A 7,210-nucleotide genomic window follows, 5' to 3' on the forward strand; every position below is an offset into this window, starting at 1 on the left:
CACCAGGCAGGCCCCAAGCTCCATGAGGGCAGAAGCCCCTTCATTCAGGACCCTGCCCTACGTATTTCTCCATCTGGCTACTGATTCGTATCTTTTAATATCCTTTGCAATAAAACAGTAATCAAATGAGTAAACACTTTTCGTCAGTTCTGTGACTTGTTCTAGGAAATTAATCAAACCTGAGAAGGGGGTTGTTCGAACGTACAATTTGTAGCTGCCTGGTCAAAAGCACAGGTAACAACCGGGCATCTGAAGTGGAGGGCAGTCCTGTAGGACTGAACCTTTCATTTACCTGTGCAATTTGATTCTATCTCTGGGTAGACAGTGCCAGAATTGAGCTGAATTCTCAACACCCTGCTAGGGGCAGAGCATTGCTTGTTGGTGTGGAGAAGCCTCCCTCCACCACTGGAACGGGGTCTGGGAACCCCATTCAGATGTCAACTCTGTGAAAACAAGAACTTCACTAGGTTCGATGTTGTATCCGCAGTGCTTAGAACAGGGCCTGGCATACAGCAGGTGTTTAATAACAAGTGTTTGTTAAATGAATAAGTGCAAAAATAAATAAACCTGCATAAAAACATGCTTATGGAAGGAGAAGTGGGGTACAAGTACTTTCAAGTATTTAAGTACTTAAAATATTCTTCCAAACGAAACTATTAACCAACTTCTTTATAGCTACTACAAAGGAGAGCCTCAGCTTACCCCCCCCATCCAAGTGCTTATAAAACCTGAATTAGGGAAATTTAACTACTTACAGTAAGGTGGCACAATGGGATGGAGAGAGCCCAGACTACAGAGTCAGACCAACATTTCTATCTTTGCTCCATCAATTACTAGCTGAAGAGCCCGACCACATCACCTTCTCTGTCTGTCTCCTCACTGGAAAACCAACATGGTGATAATGCTCACCCACCAGAGAAAGAAGAAAAGGTGCCCATCAGACTGGCTAATGTGAAAGTTTAACACCTACACGTGTGAGAACATGGGGGCACGGGCTCTAGTATCTACTGCTAATGAGGTCCTGTGTAACCAACACACACGACAGTGACCCCAGGGCTATGCTTAGCGCAAGTGCTCTACCATCTGGACTGTGGTGAACGTGTTCCATTTAGAGTTCATTAACGTCTGACTCAATGCTAACTATGACTATCACAGACTAACTGCCTGAGCAGCCATCACCTATTAGCAAGGGGACTTTCGGCAGGTTATTTTATCTCCCTGGCCTCTCCTTCCTGAATAAAAGAACTGTATAACCGCATGAAGTTGTAAAGATTAAATGAATGCTAAGAATGAACTGTGTTCCCTCGAAATTGCTACGATGAAGCCCTAACAGCCACGCCGTGTAGTACGTGGAGACGGGCACTCGGGAACTGCGTTGGTTTAGATGAGGTCATGAGGGTAGGTCCTCCTGGTGGGCTTGGTGCCTTACAAGTCTGCACTCCCCCATTCCAGGCACAGTGAGACGGCAGCAACCGAAGGAGAGCTCTCACCAGACCCGACCACGCTGGCGCCCTGACCTTGGGCTTCCTAGACTCTACAACACTGTGAAATAAACGTCTGTTGTTTAAGCCAGTCAGCCTATGGCATTTTGTTATAGCAGCTGAGCGAACGAATACAAGGAGTTTATATGGTAACACACTTAGGACAGTGCTCAGTGTAGGCTAAACACTCAAATGTTAGCTGTTATCCGAAGCAGCCTACAGCAATTAAGTCTTTCAGAAAGAGACCTCTCCAGAACCTCTCATTCAGTTCTTAAGCTTTACTTATTTCCTTTAAGGGAAAAACTGTAAACAAAAAACATCTCCCATCCCCCAAAACCAAGCAAACAAAAATATTTTCAGCAGGGCACACCTCAAGGGGTTTTGAATGTTAACTTATTTAATTCTTACTACAGTCCTATGAGGGACTGTCATCATTCCCATTTTACAAATGGAAAAACTAAGATCCAGGGAGGTTAAGTGATGTCACACAGCTAAGCTGGGCTGAAGTGTGGATTTGAATCCACGCAGCCTGACTTCTCACTGTGTTTCTAATCACTACTGTGCTCCAAAGCTAATGAAGGATCTTGACAATTTAAGATGAGTCATGCTTGGTATGCTGGCATGTCTTAATAAAATTGAGTATTTTTTTATAGGTAAACACATTTGTGGAAAACGAGCCACGGCTCACTAAATGACAGACTCAGGTTTAATAGAACGAGACCCAGCAAGACTAACCTGCATAAAACTACAGCAAAGCTGAATGACTCGCTAAACCAGGAAGAAGACTAACATTTTTATTATTCCTGCTGTTCTCAGAACCATTACAGGTATATAACATTACAGAGTCCTTTAGAGGCTGAACTAAAAGACATTTATGAACAGAAGATTCCCAATGGAGAAAAATATATCTTTTACTAGACTAACATTTATTAACACAATGGCTGGAAAAATGAAGAATCTGTCTGTGAAAGTAACATCAGTTTGGAAATATGCAGCCAATTCAGGTTTCCTTATATGCAATTATTAAATGTACATGATTCAATGTGCAAGCCTGAATATTGTGAACACTTTGAAACTGACACTGTTTTAAAACCTATGTTCAAACATTTGACTGAATGAGCCAGTCCACATTTTGTGATAGTGGCAGTACAGAGAAAATGACATGTCGAGGGCGGAATGTTCCTTAAAGTGAACGTTAGCTTCTAAGGCACGCTCCAAACTCCAGGGCTTAAAATCACGATTTAAAGACGGCTATTCCTGATGCAGGTGTGATACAACCGGGATCAGTGGTAAGGGAAAAGGCGGCAAGGGCTGCTGTCACAAAGGCCAAAGATGCCAGGTCTGCTCCGCCCTGCTGCTACTGATCCACAGAAAATGAACTCGGTGAAAGAGAATTTGAAATACATATAGAATGCTTCTAACTTATAAGAAAACCATGCAAGCTTATACACGATTTAAAACAATGCCCTATAAACTGAAAACATTACACTTATCAAGTTATTTAACTTGGACAGATCTGTCTTTAGTATAAGTTTTTTGTGGATGGTTCATACTTGAACTATACCACGAACAACCTCAGGGTCTTACCTATTAGCTTATATGCCAAAATTAATGCTGATGCAAATATGCGTAATCACACTATCAGGCTAACTAGACTACCTCCCATGTACTAACTTGATAATAATAAAAAAAATAGCAGCAATTAAAAACTAGGACCACAAATGGTGAAAAAGAGTAAGCAAGAAAGGAAAACCTACAACCAGCTCAAGACAATATTATGATAAAATTCTTCCTAGAAAACTGCTAGAATTTCAGTTATCTGCAAGTATACTTGCATAGTAGAAGATTGTAACATCATTAGAATACAGAACTAGAACCCTCAGTAAACTTCTTTACAGGCTAATTTCAGTTCTGAGCACCAAATTTTAGTGACCCTAAGTTACTTATTAGTATCAAGTCCTTAGATACATGAAAAAAATCGAAGTTTAACAAAATGGATATAATTTCATCTTCAAACAAAGGACCGGAATTTTTGGATCTGTTCCAGAGGCACCTTGAAAACCCTTAAAGCCCACAATGCCCTTCAGAACCACTTGTTTAAATAATATTTCTAGTACAAGATAGCCTATCTCCCCACGTCACACCTGCAAACAGGTCTCAAAATTATGGTGGCATTAATGAAGAATACATTAGGAATGTATTTAGGGCATTACACTTATATATCTTACATATGCATGCTTTACAGTTTACAAAGCTTTTACATGCATTATTTCACTAATACATCCATCCTGAGAAGATGAAATTATCTTCATTTTAAAGATGAGAAATCTGAGGTCTAGAAAGTTAAGTGACTTGCTCAAAGTCATATTAGACATCCGGCTAAGTGGCAGAGCCAAGACTAGGAAATCTAGAAATCAAACGAAGTACATAAAAAGGCTTTTCAAAACTAAAAAAAATCTAGAAGGACCTTATTACGATCATGAATCTTTCGCAGATGCACCAGTGAAATAAATATCTATGCCCAGGCCCTACCTGAGCAATTAACTCTCCTGTGGGCCAGTCAGCAGAACTCTGAAAAGAGGCCCAGGTGATTCTAACATGCACCAGGGCTGAGAACTTCTGACCTGCTGTATCAGCAGTCCCCAACCTCTGTAGCACCAGGGACCGTTGCTCCTACGAGAATCTAATGCCTGACCATCTGAAGTGGAGCTGAGGCGGTGATGCCAGCGCTGGGGAGCGGCTGCAAGAACAGACAAAGTTTCACTCACTCACCCTCCGCTCACCTCCTGCCTTGCGGCCCAGTTACTAACAGGCCACAGACCAGAACTGGTACCAGTCAGTGGCCCGGGGATTGGGGATCCCTGGCTTTAGATGATACAAATGTCAACAGTGCTTTACAAAATGTTTCTCATCAGCATTTTTACTTTTATGTTTTCCTTTTATATGAATTAATCATCACTCCTTAATTAGACCTAGTGTGACAGTTTAATAAAGCCAAAGTGCTGACTTTAAAGGTTTCAGTATTAACTACATGGTGCATAACTGCATATGACTAATTAAATGAAAATGTTGTTCTGTCTTATTTTGAAAAAAACTATTCTAGTCAATATGTAGAATATTCGATTTAAAAGCACAGCCTTCAGTTTGCTGTTAAGAACATTTAAAAAGCATTACCTTCTGACAATACTATAATACTACCATTTATACAATAATACATTTAAGTTTCATTCTTTTGAGGAATATAAAGCTTTATTGTACTAAACATAATAAAAATAGTAGTAGAGGTATTTAAGGGGCAAACTGGATGACAATTAGCACTGAAAATCATTTTAAAAATACTGGATACTGGACCAATCTTACCTTTTGAAGACTTGTTGGATTCAACTGAGTTTTGTCAATTATTTTTATTGCAACCTAGAAAAAGATAAATTAATAAGTATTTCTGGATTTTAAGAATTTGGTAATTATTTTATAATTGAAAAGAGGGGCTTCATACAAATAAAGGTATTATTATAACATCTTTCCCCTCTAAACACAGGGGAAAAAATCTCACACAAACCAAAATATAAAAAATAAAAAGATTATATAATTAAAACACATCCAGAAAGTATGGCAATAAAGCAAATCTAGTTGCTTGAATTTTATCTGACTCTGGGAAACAAGCGCAGGAACTACACTGTCGCAGGTTTACAGGGTCTTGCACAGAAAGGAGAACTTGAGCAATTTCATGAACAGAGTGCTGCTGAATCTGAAAACTTTAAAAACTTATTATTATAAAAAAGACAGAAAAGATCTATGCACCCCTATGTTCACTGCAGCATTATTTATAATAGCCAAGATATGGAAGCAACCTATGTGTCTGAACATGTATAGATGAATGGACAAAGGTGTGTGTGTGTGTGTATGTGTGTGTGTGTGTGTGTGTGTGTGTGTGTGTGTGTGTGTGTACAATGCACACAATAGAATAATACTCAGCAATAAAAAAGAATGAAATCCTGCCATTTGTGAAATTAATGGACCAACCTAGAGGGCATTATGCTAAATAAGTTAGGCAGAGACAGACAAATATCTTATGACTTCATTTATATGTGGAATTTTTTTAAAAAACAAAAAAAAACAAACAAAAAAACCCAACTGAGAAACAATGAACAAACTGATGGCTGCTGGGGGTGGGGAGTGGAGGGATGGATATAAAAGGTTAAGGAGAATATTGTCAATAAGTGTGATAACTTTGCACAGTGACGGTTACTAGACAGTGTGGTGGTCACATCGTAAGGTACGCAAAATGTAGAATCATTATGTTGTACACCTGAAGCTAATATTATATGCCAACTGTACTTTAATTTTTAAAAAATCCCTTTAGTAAGTTAAAGAAGGAAAACAGACTAGTTCCAGACCAAACTGTAGGCTAACCAAGTGAAATACATACAGAGCCAACAAATGGGACCAAAGGGGTGTGTACACCTCTGTCAATCTAAAAAACAAGCCCTTAAGATACAGAAAGAGTGCCCGCTTCGAGAGCACATACACTAAAATTGGAACAATACAGAGTAGCACGGGCCCTGCACAAGGATGACACGCAAATTCATGAAGCGTTCCATAGAAAGAGAAAAAAAAAGATACAGAAGGAACTACAGTTTCCAGTTATATGCATTTAACAAAAGAAAATAAAATCAGTTTTACTTCTATTTACTAAGTGGACCTACGCCAGCATCCTCACCTGGTCAGTTTGTCATTTCTTGCATAAAGTGATTTCTAGGAACTATGAATATGCAGACTGGGGGGATGGGGATGACAACAGAGGAGGGAAGGGAGGGGAAGGGAAGAGAAAGGCTTTGCCATGAACTGGGGAACATAACCGACGCAGCTTTGCATCCAAGGTCCAAACAACAAACGATCTTGCCCCACAGCGGTGAGGCCGTGTTTCCTGTGCATCCTTCAGAACAGATCCGATGAGCAGCACCGCTGAAGAAAGGGACAGCAGCCAAAGTCTGGGGAAAGTTCTTGGAGATTCTTTTTCTTTTTCTGGTAATAATTTTATTATTGACTCCTTACTATATACCAGGCACTGGGCTGAGCCCTTTCCATAAATTACCCTCTTTTTCAATTTTTACACATTTTAATTTTTTTATTATGGTGACACTGGTTAACGAAGTCCAATAAGTTTCGAGGGCACCATTCAACAGTCAGGCATACATATACTGCACTGCGTGTTCACCGCCCATAGTTAGAGTTCTTTCTGTCACCACATATTTGACCCCTCTTACTCGGAGATTCTTTTTGTCAATAGTTCTCAAACTTTTTCTTCCCCTTTCCACTCTTAAAGATTACTGAAGAACCCGAAAGTGGGGTAAATCTATCGATATTTACCATGCTATAAATGAAAACTGAGTAAGTGTGAAATAAGTGAACAATTCATTCAAAATCAGTCACCAAATGGTGCTGGGAAAACTGGATGACCACATGCAGAAGAATAAAGTTGGACTTTTACCTAAAATCAAACACAAAAATTAGCTCGAAGTGGATCAATGACCTAAACTTAACACCTAAAACTATCAAACTCTTAAAAGAAAACAAGGCAAAAGCTTCATGACAATAGATCTGGCAATGATCACTTGGGTATGACACCAAAGGCAGAGGCAACAGAAGAAAAAATAGACAGACTGGACTTCTTGAAAATTTTTAAATTTGGTACATCAAAAGACAGTATCAACTGAGTAAAAGGGCAA

At 39.4% G+C, this 7,210-nt stretch overlaps 1 non-coding gene across 1 annotated transcript; it reads left to right on the plus strand.

The window, feature by feature from the left end:
• The first annotated feature begins 5,986 nt into the window (after positions 1-5,986).
• On the plus strand, positions 5,987-6,088 carry LOC111730939. Its single transcript, XR_002776874.1, has one exon. It is a non-coding gene; the product is annotated as a U6 spliceosomal RNA (small nuclear RNA).
• The last annotated feature ends 1,122 nt before the right edge of the window (positions 6,089-7,210 follow it).

The sequence above is a fragment of the Pteropus vampyrus genome, unplaced genomic scaffold (genome assembly GCF_000151845.1).
Source record: "Pteropus vampyrus isolate Shadow unplaced genomic scaffold, Pvam_2.0 Scaffold341, whole genome shotgun sequence".
NCBI classification, from domain to species: domain Eukaryota; kingdom Metazoa; phylum Chordata; class Mammalia; order Chiroptera; family Pteropodidae; genus Pteropus; species Pteropus vampyrus.